The 21,116-nt window shown below is 36.4% G+C and overlaps 1 protein-coding gene across 1 annotated transcript in view; it reads right to left on the bottom strand.

Annotated features, from left to right (window-relative positions):
- The window catches only part of LOC105389143 (tolloid-like protein 1), a 79,555-nt gene that overhangs the window by 42,519 nt on the left and 15,920 nt on the right, over positions 1 to 21,116 (bottom strand). The gene's annotated exons all lie outside the window — the stretch shown is intronic.

Raw genomic sequence — 21,116 nt, 5'->3', positions numbered from 1 at the left:
ATAATTTTTTCAGTTTTAAACGTACCTACATATTATTATAATATATACAAGGAGGTGTACGAAAGTGTCTCGAAGCCCTCAACACTTCAATCCAAGACGTGTGCAAGAAGCAGCTGATTTCAACAAGTAGCCAGCCTTCCTTTGAGGATGTTATCAAAAAGGGTAACAACCAGGTCATTAGACCTTCAAACTCCAGCTCTATAGCCATTTTCCCAGCTAATAAAGAAAAAAGTAGTGAAGATACCAAAAACTTAGTCCAAAAAATAATCAGCCCTGAAGAACTAAAACTGCACGTGAATAGCGTAAGGAAAACAAAGCACGGCGGTGTCATTATAAGCACTGAAAGAAAGGAAGACATCCAGAAACTGAAGCAATGCGAAAAGTTCAACTCTTCTGGCCTAACTATCTCAGAGGTCAGCAAACGGAAACCAAGAATTGTTATTATTGATGTCCCCAATAACTTAAGTAATAACCAAGTAATAGATTACTTATATGAACAGAATATAGCTGACCATTTCCCAAACTCAGAACGAGAGTCTATAGTAAGCAATATTAAACTAAGTCATCTCTCAGGAAAAAAAGGAGGCCTATATTCTAACTATATTTTGGAAGTCCCAGCTGACGTAAGGAAACTACTGATATCACAGCGTCGAGTATATCTTCACTGGTCATCATGCCCCGTAAGAGACTACACATATGTCTCGAGGTGCTTCAAGTGTCAGCAATATGGCCACTCAGCCAAATTTTGCCGAGAGCCCGAGTCAACTTGTGGTCACTGCGGACAAGTCGGCCATAACATCAAAGAGTGCCCCCAGACAACTGAGCCTCTAGTATGTGCGACGTGCCTCCGCTTCAAAAAACCTAGTGACCATAAAACCGGCGAGGAAGCCTGTCCAGCAAGGAAATTTGCCGAATTGAAGATGATCAACTCTACTGATTATACGAGCGGTCTAATTTAAAATAGCCTAGTACGTGGTAATTTACCTACGTAATTATAATGTATGACACCGTTTTATTTATCTTAATGCTGACAACTCTTTTCACATGCTGACCTAATAATAAAAACCTTGCTGACAAGTCTACAATAGTCTTGTAATAATTTTGTTTTGTTTACCTCATTATGCCAATTTACCTAATAACCTAGTTTTTATATCTAATTCAATTTAAAATTTTACACCGTTAGTTTTATATACTTAGATCGGATTAACTAAATTTTACTGTATTATTTTTGGATTTTTTATTTACATTATGTGCTCTTTAAGCATACCTGAGATACAAAGTACATAGCGTACCTTAGTTCAGGTTTGATTATATTAATTTAAGTAACATATACAACATATTTAGAATAGTTATAATTTGTATGATTTTTGTGGAATTTTAATAAATTTATCTTATCTTATACATAAACATTTAGGATGAAATTTTCAAAATTTTTGGTAGGTTAATTTACAGGTCCAAATTATGAAAGCTACTTAGAATGCTAAAGCTATTTAAGACCAATGTTAATCTAAATATAAATAAAGTTTATTGAATTCTCCTTTTTGACCACCAAATGTTGAAAAGTAATGTTGCTCAACTCTTAACTGAAAAAGACCTGAAATATTTCAAAGACGAGAATGCTTATAAAGCGCTTTTATATCGCGATAACAATAAAATAGCCCCAAAATAGATTTTGTGAGGTGGGTTACAGTTTATTCAATTTATATGGGTCGCAACGTCAAAGTTGAGATTCTTGTAACTGTTTACCGCTAATGTTGATTTTTACTGTAGACCGATTAGGTAACTCTATAGGAACTTTATATAATTTAGACGTTTGCGTTTATTTTGGGATTTAAAAGTTAGCTAACGAAACAATGAATTGTTAGGGTAGACGAGTACTCGAGCATTTCATGAACATGCAAACCTAGTGTGGGACACCCTCCAGAGTCCAGATTTTTTACAGGTATCTGGTAAGCCTGATTGTAGAGAGGGCAAGTACTGAGTGTTGTACCTCTCGGGAGAGGCTTCTTCCAGCAGTGGATTAATGAAGGCTGTTGATGATAAACAGTACTCTTACATACTATGCAGCATAGAGTCTAAGAGCCGGTTTCGCAGTGTTTGGATAATTGTGAAACTCTATGTAATAATGTTTTAGACAGATACCTACATCATGTATACATTTTATCCCACAGGTAGCATTACCCGGACATTGTGAAACAAGCCCTTAATAACATAGTAGTGGTACACCAAGACCTCACCCCAGGAATTCTCATGTTGCGATTCAGTTAGTGCGTTCCCGATATTGCATGCATACATTCAATTACGTGGTTCACTAATATTTGGCAGCCAATCTGCACCGGAGGCGGAGAGTATATTGTATTGTGTATCTTCAGTACCTAGATATTATTATGATAGGTATGTATGTGTATCCATGTAATTGGTACTTTGAAGTAGGTCACGTGTACTACTACATACTGGGCTTGCTACCCATGCTTACTTAGGTTACATACTTTACAGGTAACCCCATAGGATTATTTATTTCCACCATAACTGTATATTAGGGTGACCCGTTTGAACTTTTTTTCGAATTTGGAAAAGTTAGGGGTCTGAAAAGTTGCGTATGCAAACATTGTTTTCGTATAAAATAATAATAAAAATATTGAATACTACTTTTAGCCCTCTACCGAAGGTCAAAGTTTCAGTTTTTTGTTAATATTGCCCTAGGTTCCATTTGATTGAGTACTAATTTTATCGGTCGAAAAGTGTCGAAGTAACACTCGAATCATTGACAGTAGGTATTATTGTTAGTCAGTACTTGAAATTTTTGGAGTAATTTATACGTAGCTAGACTTAAAAAATCATTCTCTAAGTGACAAACTTCAGTACTATTGCAGCGCTCGGCTCAAAAGTTATTTGATTGAAAATAAAAACAATGAGTTCGAATTATGTTAATAGGTGCATTGCAGTGTATTGTTTCATTATTGGAGCACCATCAGAACTCAAAAATAGTGTGTTAACAACGTATTTACAATTGCTAAGATACATAGAGCATGTAATATACCCTACTAAGTGCAGGCGCTGCAAAGCAGCCGGCGATTTCCGATTGTGAGCAAAGACGTGAAGAAGATATCTGAATCTGCTTCCATACCGACAGTGAGTACCTTCGAGTTATTCAGTTACTAATAAAATTGAGTACAATGAGTACCTAAAGCTGAAACGATGGCCAGGAAAAAATAAAATACAATTTTACATGTTATAGTGCAAACATTCCAAAACAGGATTACATCTGGTTTGTTAACTTCATGCTGCTGATCACAAACTAATAAAGTACCCCGTAAAGGGCAAGATTTCTTGAATGATCAGCAAACGGACCGAAAAATTACCATTAGTACGGTCGAATTAGTTGAAACGAGAAAACTTCAAAAAAGAGCAACCGAATAGTTAAAGCCAACAAACACTGCAGACTGAAATATCAATTGCAGTGCAACCGGAACCCCCAACGAGAAGCCAGCTGATTAAAACGATACCACCACCAGTATCCGAGGACACTCCTATGAGGAATGAGCCTTCAACATCTGGACTTTCGATATGTAAGAATAATATAATTCCGATTCCGGTTCTGCAACAATTTATGTGATTGACATGGCATCTCTGACCGATCAGCAGCCGCTGTCGCCACGGCCGTCCTCCAGGACTTTGGGCTCGTCACGAGTGAAGCGGAGCAAGAGAAACAGTCCGGCATGACATGCAAAAAAAAGACATTGTCATGCAGAGAAATTCATTTTTGGCTATGATTATCAAAGATAGACGCCCTATCAGAGAACTAGGTCTAAGAAGAATCATCGAGGCACGTAAGGTCAAAAGTAACTCTGTTCGAGTTTTCAAGTTACCAAAACTGAACTTTCAAGCTGCTGACTACATTGACATAATTTTGGATAATGTAGTTATCTTACGAAGGTTTAAAGGGAATGGTCGAAAAGGAAAGGTTCAATGATATCGCTATTCCAGCATTCCCATGTCACACCCAGGCTGTGGAAAGATGTGTGAAGTTAGTGACTGAGTTGCTGGTCGGCTGGCCGGTGTCAGTTGCTGGACCAAAGGCCGCAGATGGATTGATTCGGACCAAATTAATGTCTCGAAGTAAAATGCCTACTTTTAATTTTAAGGGTTGTTACAAGGCTTGGATTTTTTTTATTTAGAGTTTATTTAATATAGTTTTTTATATATTTTTTGCTTTGTTTGTCTTTAATACCTAATATTAGATAAATAATAACGAATAAGGTACTAAATGAAATAAATATAAAATATTTAAGACGTACGATAATTCGAAAAATATTCAAAATTCCAGACCTGGTAGAGGGCTATAAGTACCTATAAATCCAAAAACTAAAAATGCAGTTTTAAACTACGCACTAATACGCAACTTTGGAGACCCCTATGTTTTTGATATCTTGAAAAAAAAATACCTCCATACATCAACGGGGCACCCTACTGTATATCAGTAAAGATGATAACAATTCAGGGTAATTGCGTTCAGTAGCATAAAGTACCTATCGCAAAATGCACCGCGGAGAAATTATAATAATATAATATAATAAAATTTTCATACTTTAAACTTTTTCTTGTGAAAATTACAAAATTCCCGGAAATAATTAAGCCCCCCAGAAATTAAACCTTCTGTGTCGCAGTACCCGTACCAACAGCAAAAACACCTTGTGTAACGGGTTATCAAATGTCTAGGTATATATATACGGACGTTTGGCCTAATAAATTGGCACCCAAAAACATAGGTGCAAAAGGTCAGAACTAGATTGGCAATCCTTCGTCACTTCGTCAAGCTGAAATGGTCTACTCTGCAATTTAGCTAACAAATAAGGAGGGTTGTAACAAAACATTCAGCCAACAATCCGTCTTATCTCAAATTGATTGACAGTTTCAAATACAGTAGGCATACCCTTTGTTAACGAAACCTTATTTTCAGCAAGGGTTGAGGACATTGTGTTTTCTTCACGATTTTTCTTGACAGCCCGGAAAATGTCGCAGGGTTGCCATTGTGTCACTTGATGAGTTATTAAAAACCCGTTTGAAGACGTCTACATTAACCTCCTGTTGTGCCGATTTTATTTTATGTTGCTGTGTGTTTTATTTTAAACAATTTACTTATACATAGGTATAAGGTGTTTTCATGAATGGTAGCTTCTTATGTATTTTTGTTTACTTATTCAAAGTGCATTATTTTTTTATTTTGTTTGCTCCGGAAGAAACTAAGTTTGCAAAAATTCCATGACTAGATGTACCTAAGTATTCTGTAAAATGTGTCGCAAACACTAGCTAGCAATGCTGATTATAAACCGACCATCCACATACTAACACACATAGACTCATATCAACTGCCACTTTTCAAATGGCATTCACGGAAATGTAGGTTTTATCACAATAGGAATAAAGTAGAAATGAAGTAGTAAATGGGCATGTCCAATGAATGTCTATAGTGGGTAGCGAAGTACTACCTCGGTACGGATATTGTATCGACACCTATGAAAAGGGATGGGAAATCAAATAAGTAGTTTACGAACCGACCAATGAACCTTGCTAGAAATTACGGACATAAACTATAGCAATACAATTTGAAGCCAAAAATCGTTGTCCAAACAAGTTCGCAGTAGCTGCCCTCATTAGGGCAAATTAATTGATGTTTATATATTTGCAATTTTGTTATCTGTAAAATTTATAAATGATAGCTGTTCCCGCGCGCTTCGCTTCGCCATAAAAAGTTTTCCCGTGGGAATTCCGGGATAAAAAGTAGCCTATGTTCTTTCCCAGGGTCTAGACCGTATGTATACCAAATTTCATCCAAATCCGTTCAGTAGTTTTGGCGTGAAAGAGTAACAGACAGACAGACAGACAGACAGACAGACACAGTTACTTTCGCATTTATAATATTAGTTAGGATTAGGATTATAGAAACGATGCAGTGAAATGGTTGTCAGGTAGTAAGTAGGTACTTACCCCGGCAAAACTTTTGAGGTAGGTAAGTGCTGCTGAAAGTCTCGTTTTTTGTGATATATTTATGTATGTACTAGCTGTTCCCGCGCGCTTCGCTTCACCTTAAAAAGTTTTCCCGTGGGAATTCCGGGATAAAAAGTAGCCTATGTTCTTTCCCAGGGTCTAGACCGTATGTATACCAAATTTCATTCAAATCCGTTCAGTAGTTTTGGCGTGAAAGAGTAACAGACAGACAGACAGACAGACAGACAGACAGACAGAAACAGTTACTTTCGCATTTATAATATTAGTTAGGATTAGGATTTTAGTCTGTAACGACCAATGTTTTCAAAGGGTAGAAATATATAAGTCAATGGTGACGAGTGTGACGACATAGCCCCATCCCTGGTTGCATCGGGCACAGACTCCGTGGTCCAGCGATCCCGCTCATGTCGATTATGTCGCCGACTGTACCGCGATATGTATCGACATATTGTGCTGTTTGATGTATTGTATAGTAGTTATTTTTATGCTGTATTCTTTTCATAAGTGTTGATAGTTTGGTAACTTGTTATTTAATGTTAAAGGTATTTATTAAGAAGGTATTTGGGTAATATGGTAGGGGGAACACGTTAATATAGACAAGCTGCGAAGGTTTAACTACATAGATGAACCACCTTATTCATAGCAAAGTTACAGAACGATTTTTTTTCGCTAATTTTGATATTCTGATTTTATCTTCGGGCTTAGATATTACATGCTGCACACGTAGGTTTCGGTTTAGTATCCCTTTTTGCAACACTCTGTAGAGTGGGCGCAATACCTATGAGCATTTCGCCGCCCTCGTCCAACAAAACATTAATATTTCGAAAAACCATTAACCCGGATTTTAATGGGCTGCCTATTTTGTTGAAGCATTTGCGTAAATTGGCAGACCAAATCTGAAAACTGAGTATTTTTACATAAATTCAAACTGCTCACAACTGTTGTTCGATAGATAGTCAGAGTCTGCTTTTACGTGGTAGGTCGCGAGTCGTATCAAAGTTTTGGAATAAGTAAAGTACCTACTTATATTTTTCAATATGGGACAATATAGTACAGCCGTTAATTAAAAAAAAGTATAGCCACCAACTTTAACATAAAATGTCTATTTGAAAATTTTCATTATAAGTAAATTACGATGCATGGAAAAATTGCACAAAAGCTCAGTCGCTCACTGAACGCCGAGCGCAACGCACGTCAAACATGTCAGCTATTGACGGGCGACACGACACGCCGACCGACGCGGCGTGACGTTGCCGCTTTGTGCCTGCATGCTACAGGCGGCCAAGTGGTAGACGAATGAAATGCGCTTTCAATGTACTCGGAAATTGCTTTATTTATTTATTTATTTTAATATTGTCCGATCACTAACAACTATTTATTACTTGGTAGCCACTATTATAGTAACAGCGAGTCATTTAGAAGTGACCACTGTTAGGAAACAGATAATACTGATCGTAAGCTCTTACTAAAACAAGATAGGTACACCAACTAAAAACTAACTATATACTAAAATATCAATCAACTAAATAAACTTATACTAAGGATTATCGCCTACACTGAAAAATAATGAACTAATAGCTCGCCTCACCTTTGCAATACTTGTTGTATAGTGGTTTGCAATGGAAACCAGCAATCATGTAAACAAACCAAATTGTCACGATTACCCCGTAATCACATACATTTTCGATCAATTTATGAACATAGTCTGATTTCAACGAACACACCATTGTTTTCACATTATCTTCAACACGATTTAACTTGTATTTATAAGTTAAATTTGTTAAAACATTTGCAACGTAAAAATTTCGAAGTATTTGACAAGCTGTCATCTTAGTTTTTTACTCATCGAACTCTATAAGTCATTGAAAAGTTAGTGTTGTTCGTAATCTGAAGTTATCTTTTATTTTTAATTTAATAAATTATTTTAATTTAATATTATTTGAATACAATTTAAAAAAAATTCAAGAGCTTAATATAATTAACCAAAACTAAAAAAGGAAGAGGAAGAAATGAAAAAGCTCGACGGCATTTTAGACATGGCAAGCGATGACATAGTGGTTCCATTTATAATTACGGTCACCGGCGACACTTCTGATAGTGATGATGACGAAGACGAAGATTTAAATTTGTTTTAATAAACACTTTTTTATATATAATCAGTTTTATTTTATAGTCTATGGCTTATATATTTAATCTAATTAGAACACTATGACATCACTATGGGCATAAACAATACGCTGTCAATGTCAGTCCGCCATATTTGTTTACATGATTGCTGGTTTCTATTGCAAACGACTGTAAATAGATCCAGATCTACTTCACGCTCCAGTCTATTAAATGTCCTGCAGGACCGCACGATAAATGAGTTAGCTCTATAGTTAGTAGATACCGCTGCGGTATGAAAAGTATGTTTATTTCTAAGTTTAAGGTTACTACAGCGGAATAAGAGCCTACTTAGCACATCAGGACAGTCAATCTCGCCTCTCGCAATCTTGATTAGGTAAACAACATCAGATACAGTTCGACGCTCATACAGGGGGAGTAAATAGCGCATTCTACAAGACTCTGCATAATCACTTACATTGGTAAAGTTGCGAAAGTTGAGATGCCTCATAAACTTTCTTTGTACTTTTTCAAGTCTATCGATATTCACATTATGGGTGGGTTCCATACTTGCGACGCGTATTCTAAATTGTTGCGCACATAAGTACAGTAAAGAATTTTTAACACTTTCGCCGTTTTAAAATCTTTGGAGGCTCTAAGGATAAATCCAAGGACTTTGTTCGCTTTAGTCACTATCGATTCTATATGACTATCGTACCGCAGCTTGACATCCTGAATTACACCCAGATCCTTAATGGCTACTGTTCTAGCAAGTGGAAGCCCTTTTATGCTATAGTTATAGTTGGTTGCTTTCAGGGCATAGGTACGGTGGCCTGCGCCTAAAAGTATACAGGCGGAATTTTTAAAATAGCGATCTCAAGCTCACATGCTGCTCAAGCACATCCACATAAACACCACTGCTACACACATCACACACAACACGTCCCCGGATTTATAACACATATAGCTGGTCCCTTCATCATCAGGGATCGCTATTTTAAAAACTCCGCCTGTATACTTTTAGGCGCAGGCCACCGTACTATGTGACAGAAATGTTAAAAAATATATATTTACAAATGACATGGAATTTGGATTGCTTCTTTCAGCGTCTAACTGAAATGTTAAAATTTTAATAAGTATGCAAATGACATGGACAATGGATACTGCGCCATTTTCGAAACACCCTGTTTAAAGACACACCTTTCTTCATCGGTCTAGGTACTTCATTATCTTTCCACCCAAATAAACTGAATCTGAATGAAGAAAGTAGACCTTAGTCTACTTACTTAGAAATTAATTATTTTACTTTTACAGTAAATCTCGTCTCGAAATCTGAATAGAATTGAGGAGAATTTCACGTTGAATAGAGACGACTGACTTGAATACTAAATTCATCATCAAACCTTTTATAGGGTTACGAAGATAAAATAAAACAGCCAGACAGTGGAAATTCAAACCTATTTTGCACTTACGTTACCTACTTCGGAGAAAGACTAATTTTTACTTGTGTGTAAGAATCAATTCATATTTATTTGTCACCACTGTACCTATCAATTATCTATGATAGGTAGGTATCTCCCAAATACTTTTGCCGAAAAAAGCGGTCTTTTCATATTATTTTTTTTCAGCTACCTGCAATAAATTTTACAGATCCTACTTTAATTCAATATGATAGCGCTAGATCATTCAATTCAACGTCAACCCGGACATATGCATCCGACCATACAAACCCGTGTAGGTACACTCGTGTAGACTTGTAGCTTTCATTCTGCGTTTCGACAAAGGCCCGCCATGGCCAGTATTGACGCCGAGTGGGGGCGGCAAACATTTGATGTTGCTACAGCTTGGAACATCACCGTATTTTATTGTGTTTGCGACTGTACCTATTTGCTCTTTTGAAATTTCCTCCTTTACGTATGCTAGTAGGTAGGTATTGTGTTAGATAGCTGTTGGATCGTAGAATGCGACGTGCAAGTTTTAATTTGTGTAGAACCCGTGCAATACTTATGCGTGCGTCATACTTATACCTTTATACGCCAAGGCTTCGTAACTCACCAATAACAAACATTGGTTTTATGAAACGTTAACTATGTAAAATTCACAGTTTTAGGTACCTAATGTAAAATTCACAGTTTTAGGTAGGTACCTATCTACTTACGACTTAATGAAATTAAACAACGTCTAACGGTCCATCGACATGACACGTTTATCGGGAGTTAAGAATAGCATCAGCGTTAGATACCGCTAGTCTATTAGTCTATGGCGCTAATAATCTATTGAAGACTGTCTAAGTTTTTGTATAGTTAGAGCAGTCGGGGGTGTCATTCATTAATAGCCGTCACAAGTCCCAGACATAAAGACAACGGTTGTAAGTAAGTAGTATGTACATAAGTGATGTCCGGATGTTCGTCGCGCGCCGGCAAAAGTTTCACGGAAAGGAAGACTTTTTGTAGAAAAAACCCCGCGGCTCTTTATTCGATTTGTCTCATGCCGCTGATCGAATCCGACTTGTATTTACTCGGAAACTTCCCTTTATCATCTTACCCAGCGACCTCTAATTTGTAAGAAAAGTTTTCAATTTGTTTTAAATTTCTCGACAATCCTCTGTGATGACAACGGAAATAAATTAGGAATTAAACCGCTCTTACGAATTGTTTGGATATGTCTCCCCCGACTTGAAAGACCTCGCATCAAAATCAAGTAACTAATTCAGCGTCTTCTTCTTCTTCAAGTGCCTCTCCACTATTGGAGGTTGGCAGTCAGCTACGCATACTATTTTCCTTCTCTTGCCAAGTGAAATAGGTCTTCATCACTGGCAGTTCGTGTAAATTCAGCGTAAAATTATAACATGGTTTGTGATTGTTAGATCATCAAGATACCTAAAATGAAAGTCTGTTCTTGATAAAAAAAAAAATCCCAACCCATTAGCAAAATAGAATAATACCTACCTCTACCTACCTAATAGGTATATAACGTTTACGGGTACACTACAGAATTCCGAATTACTTTTTTACGAATATGAAAATAACGATTTTCATAATTACGAATTTCATAGTTCCGAATAATTCACAATCCCGAATTTTTAGTTTCCGAATAGCGAAAATCACGAATAGTATAATAAACGAAATTTCAAACAACAGATTTATTAAAATAACGAAAGTCAATTTTCCGAATATTATTATTTCGATGTTTCCAAAGTACGATTTTTTATTATATCGAATTGTTAAAATTACGAATTCCGAAGTTTTAGTATTCCGAAAATACAAATTCCGCAATGTTTCTTAGTGAATAGTCAGTGTTTATTAACAGCATAATCCGTATACAAACAAAAATAAATAAGCTATAATATATGAAACGCTCCGCTCCGCTTCGCTGCGCTCCGCTTTGTTTCGATATCTATGTGCACCTAACACGCTCCTCCTCGCTTTGCTCGTCGTCGCACCTATCTTTAGGTTTAGGTCCTAAGCTTTTTAAGATGAAACACCGTAAAAATCCGAGCAATTGTATTGCTTTGTTCTGTCACTTAACAACAAGTACTAAAAATAGTTTACTATTTAACAAAACTTGACAAACTTTGTTTACTCTATATTTGAAACGCTCCGCTCCGTTTCGCTGCGCTCCGCTTTGTTTTTCGATATCTATGTGCACCTAACACGCTCCTCCTCGCTTTGCTCGTCGTCGCACCTATCTTTAGGTTTAGGTTCTAGGGTTTTTAAAGTGCGTATGATTTGCTTTGATTTGTTGTGAAACTTAACAACAAATAGTTTTCTATTTAACAATATGTCTTTTAAGCCGTATGTTAAACGTTCCGCTGCGTTCCGCTTTGTTTTTAGACATCTTTGTGCACCTAACACGCTCCTCATCGCTTTGCTCGTCGTCGCACCAATTTTTTGGTTTAGGTTCTAAAGTTTTAAAGACGTTTATGCGTTTTTGTCAAAATCACGAATTATCATATTTCCGATCGGGATTTTAAATTTTCGTGATTATAATAAATCGGTATTTTATTTTTCGTATATTAAAGTAATCGTATTTTTTTACGTTCGTATATTTAACAATCGTAATAATAAATATTCGTGATTTTAATATTCGAAATTATAATTTTCGTGATTTTTATAATTCGGTATTTAAACAAATCGGTATTGCAATATTTCGTAAATTACATATTCGGTGTTATCAAATTCGGAAAAAAGTTTTTCGGAATATTTGGGTGTTCCCAACGTTTACTATTACTTAGTTAGCTGACCGCTTGTTTTTACTTCCTGAATGTTCAATGTTCATATTTGTTTAGTTAAAATAATAGTGAGTTGAATAACAATTCATGTAGGTACTCATAACAATTGAGAATAACAGTTCATTTTGCGAGTAACCCCCGCACTCTGCTGTTGGCAGGCGGCAATACGATACCGTATGAAATATACCGTTATCGATACGATATCGGGCCCGCAGTTTCGAAAATACCGTCCCGTGGAATATGTAGGCTTTTTTGTCCGGCACAAAAATAAAACTGTGTTTGAGACATGGAAAAATCTGTCGGCAATAACTAACTGCGTATTCGCTCGTTCAGCGGAGCGGGAAACACAAATAAATAAGGCAAGAATTGAACCAACGATGAGGGTCAAACGACACGAGTTAACGGGAAATTCAAACTTTTAGAACTTTTTAACGAAACCCGTTTACACTGATGAAGGACTAATAAATTCTTTGCCGATTTCAGGGATATTCAGCACCATTTATACAACCTTAGGTATTTTTAGAAACGTAAACATTAAAACATAATTATTTCTCCGGTGCCCTTGCTGTGTCACTGCCAAATATCACAGGCTTTCATTTTTATTTGCCATCACTTTACTCCATTTTCTTTATAAATATTTGAGGTAAGATTTTTCATAAAACATTTTATCAGGGCTTCTGTTTTTGGAGGGTAAGTATTTTGTCTAAAGATATATTTTCAGGCCGTATCGTGTTATTTTAAATACGTCCTTATTTCGAAAATTAAAATGAGACGTAAAAGGAATTTTTATATCACTTGGTTGGTTAGTATTTACTATTTGTGTCGTCACGTATAAAGGATTATAAATTTCAACAACTGATAGGTGGGTTACAGCCTAGCAATCTAAAACCTAAGGAATGATTTATAACCATTACTATTATATTTACTCTACAAGTCCACAAACCTATAATAATCAAACCTAGAAACCACCCTGACTTCTAGCAGAATCTCTGAATAGCATACGTACGACGAACGTAGGTATATACGATGAATTCACAGGAAGTTAGCTTCGAATAGAATTTCAGTTACAGCTTCGGAAGCCCCCATATTTGTTCACAATGAAGTGATCTAATATTCAAATAGTTATGGAAGATACAACAATGGCCTCGTGCGGTCTGAGGAACTAACTACTCTGCTTACGAGAAACGAAGCAAAATTCAGCCTATATGTGACGTCACTTCCGGGTTTAAAATGACTAACTTTGAAGTAAAAAATAAAATGGAAATATATAAAATATGTATATAAAAATTTAAAAAAATACCGGTCCTCTAATTTTTTATAAACTTTCTGAATAGCTAGTAAAATATAGGGTAAAAAATAAATGTTGTCCATTGCATGGCAGGTAGCGTTCGTTTGTTTTTTGTAAACTCAGCCCTGGACGCTGAGCTTTCATGTTTGATCCTACATGATAGCAGATAATGGGGGAATGCAACTAATCCAAAATCCAACTTTCAATTTAAAGTTGCTGTTAGTTTTAGGTTAGGTACAAACTACTACAAACGTAAGGTGAAATGGATTGCTAAAATAAACACTTGCTAGGTAAGTACGTATATTTTTTTTCACTGATTTATACTTAACTGTTAACTAACATTGACCATAAAAAATGGATAAAGGGTTGCTCTAGCTTCACAAAAAACAAAAAAACCAGATTTATCATGCAATCGGCACATTCAATACAACGGGATAGAGTTGTGGTTGGCACATTCTCCATAACTTCCTTTTTCGTAAGCGAAAGTGAACACCTTGCGTCTAGTTGTCAGTGTGCGCAGGAATGCAAGAACTTGGTAACTACCCCCCAAGTTGAAAGAACAAGATGGCGGGAGCCTACTTCGAGAATGTTCGAGAAGACCGGACATTCCACAGCTGAAAACCTATTCATGGCCATAAAGAAAATTTATTATAGTATCAGGCTGCGTCTTTTCACTATTGATCTACATACATTTTATAACACTTCATACACTTAGGTTCAATTCACACGTACCACAACCACACCACAACGACGCCGTGTGGTCAGGCGTTTATTTTGTATTGAAAATTAATAATCCAATTCACACGTGCCACATTTTGCCGTTATCACCATGGTTATGGCGCCACGCGGCGGCGGCACCGCGGCCACCTGCTCTCCCTATTAACTGCATACGACCACGTGGATACCACATCGCAACGACAGCGACAACGCAACCATATCGACGTTTTGTCGCTACCACAACGCAACTGCAAAAATATTCACACGTAACCACAGCTTGACCACATTATGTCGCTGCGACGTGGTGTGGTTGTGGTACGTGTGAATTGACACTAAAACAGGTTTTGCCAAGTACCTACTTAGTTGTATCTATAGCCTGGCTCAATATCTGTTTAAAAATCTTCCTCGTGATACTTTACTGTAATACTTTTATATATAAACCGTAGATCTCAACGTCAGAACATCAAAAGCCTTCTCAGATTCTTCTCCCGTTGCGGATAAAAAAAAGTTAATCTTAAACAGTCGCATAAGCACATCTCTGTAACATCATCTCAAAGAGAGCAGCTGTTGCTATTAACTTGTACAAAGACACCTTTGTCGCACCACTGCGGAAGACGTAGATCAATGCCCTTTGAGTAACAACTGAGCGTTGGGTTACAGAGACAAAGTTCTAATTGTCAAGTGCAGATGCTATGGTGATTTCAAGTTGCGGCTTCCGTGTAATTAGTGTAACATATTATATTATGTATGTAATAATTTTATTTAAACTACTATTTATTGGCTTGTGAAACGAATCTAATTAACTGTAATAGCTCATTTTTTTTTGTTGTTCTAAATAATAATAATTATCACACTTATGAGTTTATCAAAGTTGCTATGTGAACTTTCTGTAAAAAGGTAGATATCGGACAATCCTACAAAAAAAAACTTAAACTTTTGAGAAGTCAATTGCTCTTTTACTTATATGCAAAGTTATAAGTAGGTGGTTGTCGTACCATAGGTGATAATGATGATGATGATGATGGGTCTGACAGATCCTTGGAAACTTGAGGAATCTAATTATCAGCTTGTAGGTAACTAGGTGCGTTTGTATGCAACCCCAGGGTATATGTGAATACAAGATTGAACAAAATTATACTGTAGGTACTTATTTAAATGACCAATTCAAATATTTTAATTTATGTATCGTACACAACATAAATAAGGGAGGGTGCCCATTAGAACAAAGTGAGCTGGAGCTTCCGCTAACTTTTTCTGCATAAAAAGAGTGAAAAGGGTTTTTTACGCCCATAATTTTGGAAAGTTAAACAAACAATGACAAATGTACGTGTTGTTTTCGGACAGACCTAAGCGGTATGTTGTAAACGCTTAAACGGTTTAAAATTATAACGAAAAAGGTAGTAGGTAGGTTATCTTTTTTACTTGCATGATAAAACGTAAGTTTGCTTTGCGGAAAATAATTAAAGTCGTCGGAATAATGCGTTTTTTTTACAAATAAGTACCTTACTATGGAAGATTCTTGCATACTGGACGAATGCAGTTACTTACATCATGTCATACATATTTTTCAGACGCTGTTACAGACAGACAATAAAATAAGTACCTACAGTAATTCAATGTCTACAGATTATTTTTTTTCAGCGCATAAAAATTAGGCATAAAACAGGTAGGTAACCCAGCTTTTATAAAACGGTTTAGTCCCTCCATATTTCATACTTACCTTTCATTATTACGTAGGTTGCTAAGCACTCTAATTTAGGCATTTTTAAATGTCTCTGATGTTTCTTATAATTTATTACGAAGACAATTTCGCTCGGCTTAACACTGCTGACAAATTAAATAATTATAAACGGCTATTTATTACTATTATGATGCGTAGCTGTTAAAATCGACAACCCTCTTCTTTTTATACAGTGATGGTGACAACACTAGAGGTGGATTAGGTTTTGTCACCGTGATAAGAGGAATGGGCCAGTCAGATTAGTTGTCAACACTCAAGGGACCTATAAAGCCTCGAGACTACGAATACCATGAGCTATTTTAGTTTCGTCGGTAATTTTGCGTGTGGATTGTAAGTCTGCTTTTAAATATTCGATAGAAAATAATTTTAAAACTTTCTAACTAACAGCTAGTAAACTAGCTCGGTGTTATCGAGGCTTAAGATATAGTTGCGTTATTCACAGCAGCTCATTTTGCACCCCATCTGCTAGCTGAAGTGGCAATATACCACACTAGCTACCTTTCAAAGGAGGACAGATCGGTTATAAAGTGCTGGCACGTTTCACTCTTGTGTAGTAACTATGAATGAATGGACGAAAGTCACACGCACATAAAGAAATAGATAATGATTTTTAGATGAAGAGGATTGCATGAGTTAGTCAGGCATTTACTGTTTCTTTATCTACGTGCATTTTATCACGTTCAGGATAAACGTTTAAAATCAGTAGAAAATACATGAAGATTTTTATAACAAAGTACCTGCAGAACATGGAATAGAATATTCCACCGCTAACTGCATTGAGGAAGGATTACGGGCGATCAGTGGCGCGATCATGGACCGGAGCGGGGCTCTGAACGAATTTCAGAACAGTTTAGTCGACAAATTCCACAAGAGGATTCTCCTGGTCGACGATAAACTTTCTTTAAAATTTTGATGGGTATAGTAGGTATACCTAGTAGAGATTCAGAAGACACCAAATTAAGTAATTCAGTCTCAAAACGTAAATTTGATTTCTTAGTCGGCGTGTATTTAGCAGATATGTTACTGTTTAAGTGCATACAACGGCGTGTTAGTAAAGTGCTGTCTTTGCCACTCGGATGTAGAAATCAAGGACGATTTTAAGAAGCCAGAAGGGCTAGTACGGGGCGCATTTAAGACGTGACAAGAGTTTTGCATCGCGCGCACTCACATCGCGCAGCCTCAAGAGCGAGCGCGACGGAGAACTTTTGTCACGTCTTAATAGCGCCCCCTACTAGCCCTTTTTTTCTGGTAGGTATATTTTTTATTTATTGTTGTTTGTTATTATTGTCAGAGTTCTTCGCTACAGTGAGGTTAAATTAATCCTAACGACGACGCACACACAGTTTCCAAGAACTATTCTACAGAAATTTCTTCAATTTATTTTTCCCCACTATCCCATCTGAATGAATGGGCCTTTGATACATATACTTATATACAGGGTGGAAGTTAAAGGCCGGGAGCTGCTCTAAACAAATGCGAGCAACAAATCAGGCTTAGTGGGAACAGTGCGGCTTCGCCCCCGCCCGCCCTGCCCGGTGGGGGGCCCTACTCCCACACTGAGGGCGTAGCGGCAGTTTTTACATATGCTTTCTATAGACCCACTGCTATGAATGAAAGATGTGGCAGCACATCTCAACTTAATTAACTTTTACACAGATAAGTAGCTAGTTAGATACGTACAACACCATGATTTTTCTCAAAAGCATTGATGCCAATGTTATAAATGTGTATTTACATAGGTGACGCTTAGACGAGAGAACATATTCCTCGGACACGGGCATATTTAATTATTTTTAGAATGTATAATTCCAACTCTAAAGAAATGCGCGATACTAAGATCAAGTTGCTATATAAATTACTAGCTTTTCCTGCGCGCTTCGCTTCGCCTTAAAAAGTTTTCCCGTGGGAATTCCGGGATAAAAAGTAGCCTATGTTCTTTCCCAGGGTCTAGACACAGTTACTTTCGCATTTATAATATTAGTTAGGATTAGATTGCTATATGATAATTTACTGACAGTGCTGGCATTGCCACGTTACTTCAGTACTTATATCATAAACGCATCGCATAAGTGAAGCGGGAGTAACCCCCCGTCTTCAGCGGTTTGAGAAAAAAAACAATGGACAACATTTCATTTTCTTTACCCTATATTTTTATTAGTTATTCGGAAAGTTTATACAAAATTAGTGGACCCGTATTTTTTTATTTTGTATATACATAAATTTTTGCATGTTATTTTTAACTTTAAAGTTAATTATTTTAAAACCGGAAGTGACGTCACATATTAGGCTCAATTTTTGTTTTTGTCTATTGCCTGAGTCTCGAAAAAAAACACAAATGACACTGACAAGTGACATTTAAACTTTGTTTACATGCCAACCAACAAATGGGTCATTTTCAAATGACCTTGATATTTCTGATGATGGAAAGTAGGTACTTATCATGTAAAAAAATAAGCAGAAGCATTTTTTCAGCTGTGTAGGCGGTGGCATGCTCTGGGACATATTATATAGAGGTCATCTCTTAATAATAAATAAAAAAAATAGTCAGAAAGTGTCAGAACAGAATTAATGAAAATGACCCAAATAAACCACAACGTCACGATAAAACGTCAACGTCAATAAAAAATGAAAGTGACAGTTACTTTGTTTTTAAATCTATAGGCTTTGATCATCAAAATGCATCGCACCTGATGCATGACGTCATCAGCACTTTTTTAATATTTTATGATTTTCTCGAAAATGATACACCCAAAAAATACAAAAACATTTTTTTTGTGGCCTTTAGAGCTAAATCTCGAAATGGTTTTCGATTTATAGCAGCTTTAGTTTTTTGAAATGTTGTCCATTCCAGCTGGGAAAATACTGCAGTCGACTTTTTAGATTTGTGATCTCTTTCGTACGGTTTTTAATTAAGAATAGCTGGTTAGTGATTCATATGCCGAAGCTACCTGCTGCAGATTTTGCGATTTACGTTTCTCTGAATAGCTGAGCGAAATACGTTGAATATAAGTAGGTAGGTACTCTTATTGTTAATCATGATTACTTTATTTTACTATTATTTTAAGAAAGAAGCAAGAAATCGTTTCGACGATCCAGACGTTTTTTTGTCATTCAAACTTGTTAATTTGTATAATTATTGTTAATCTAAGATGAACTTATTCGGTACTTTCGTTTTATTACGCGTCATGTTACGTTTTTTAATCGCTACATTTATAAGTGAAAAGAGTCGTTTCAAGGAAAAATTATGTCGTTTAGGTTAGCGCAGCAAGAATTTATAAAAAATATTAATGTGCACTTTGAATCAATTTTGCAAAAACCTAAATAGATGGTACTGTTTTTTATCCAATATCTTCCCACTGAACTTACTCTAGGTAAGTACATATTTTTTTCCTCGTCAGAACTTTCAACTCTACAATAGCTTTTAGACGCTTATTTATAAATAGCAACACAGTAACCAGTAAACAGCGAAGTTGTAAACAAGTTAAGGGCGAGTTCTCAACATAATTAAATGTCTGGCGACAATGAATCTCATTACATCACGCGTCGTGACGTCACAAGCTGTCGCTCTTGTAACTCAAGTGTCACTCAAATTAGATAAAATATGACGAACCGTCATACAAAGCGTTAAGCGTAAGCTAATTCGGATGAACTAATTAAATTTAGGCTAGCCTAATTATATTTAGCAAGCAGTTTAGACCTTGGGGATATGCACAAAGGTTTCACTCGAGAGAGCCAGGTGCAGGTGCTTACCACCCCACAGATTATAGAATAGAATAGAATAGGCTAGCTTTTGCGAGCGAGCTTCGCATCGCCTTCAAAAAGTTTTTAGAAGAGTTTCGAAATATAAGTATGTGAAAACATTTCAGGGATCGAATAAGGTCAGAATAAGCAAGCAATAGATTTGAATGCGTTTGTTACAAGCCAACCTAAGAACATCATTTTTTTTTGGAAACCTTAACTAAGTAAAGATTTATAATTAAAAAAACTTAGAGTTAGTTAGTCTTAGTTCTAACTCTAACAAGTTTCCACCTTCAAGATACACTTAATAATAACAAAACACCGGTACAACACGCTTTCCCATACATAATCCGCCATGTTGCCTCGCTCCTTCAGATAGGAGATAGGACATGTCTACGCGTGACCCCGCACCTGTGCCTAACAGCCTCCGTAAACGGCAAGGGTTTATGGACCACTTTGGTTTACGGAACACCGGGGTTTATGGACCACGCTGGAACTATTGTTGTTGCACGCGTGTTTGCCGTATGCAAATTTTAGCGAGTGTGTTTAAGCGGGATTCTGTTGGTAAGTGTAGATAATTCCGGTTGTTCTACTGTTTGTTAAAAGTACTATAAGTTTTTAATTATTATTCTTATAGTGTCAGTGACAAACGCAAAAACTAGGCTAGACTAGACTAATTTTGTTTTTGCGTCCTATAGAACTGAATTTTCCGAAAATAGAAAAATAAAAACTGTCCTGAGTCCTTCTTACTCTCTTTCGACTTAGTATACCATTTTCGCAACAGCCTGTATGTATAAAAGTACTTTTATGAGATGTATCTAACCGGGCCCATACCATTGTTACTCGTAGTACGTTTGAAGGATATAAATATGTAAATAAAGAGGGCTGACGATAATGATGATAACATGGTATGATTATGATGATGATACGTGCAATAAACACACACAATTTTGCATACATGCATGTATAATGTATGTAGGTATTTATAGACGAAATCGTAATAAAATTATTGTATAGTGCCACAAACTTATCTGTTCCGGTGACAGCGAACTAAATTGATCCATATCTCATTACTTACTAATGAATTGTATATTTTAAAACATTAGATGGGTTTATTAACACCGCAAGAGCGAAATAACAATACGAGCAAACTTCAAATCTTATAGAATTAAGAAATATTAGAGATTTATTTGAGCTGTCACCGGAACAGATAAGTTTGTGGCACTATACCTACATTTTGTGCAAGACATTACAATTTCTTATCTGTCGTCGTCGTCTATCACACATGA

The sequence above is a fragment of the Plutella xylostella genome, chromosome 9 (assembly GCF_932276165.1).
Source record: "Plutella xylostella chromosome 9, ilPluXylo3.1, whole genome shotgun sequence".
In the NCBI taxonomy this organism is placed as follows: Eukaryota; Metazoa; Arthropoda; class Insecta; order Lepidoptera; family Plutellidae; genus Plutella; species Plutella xylostella.
Note: the sequence above shows the minus strand (reverse complement) of the source record. Positions and strands in the feature narration are given on the sequence as shown.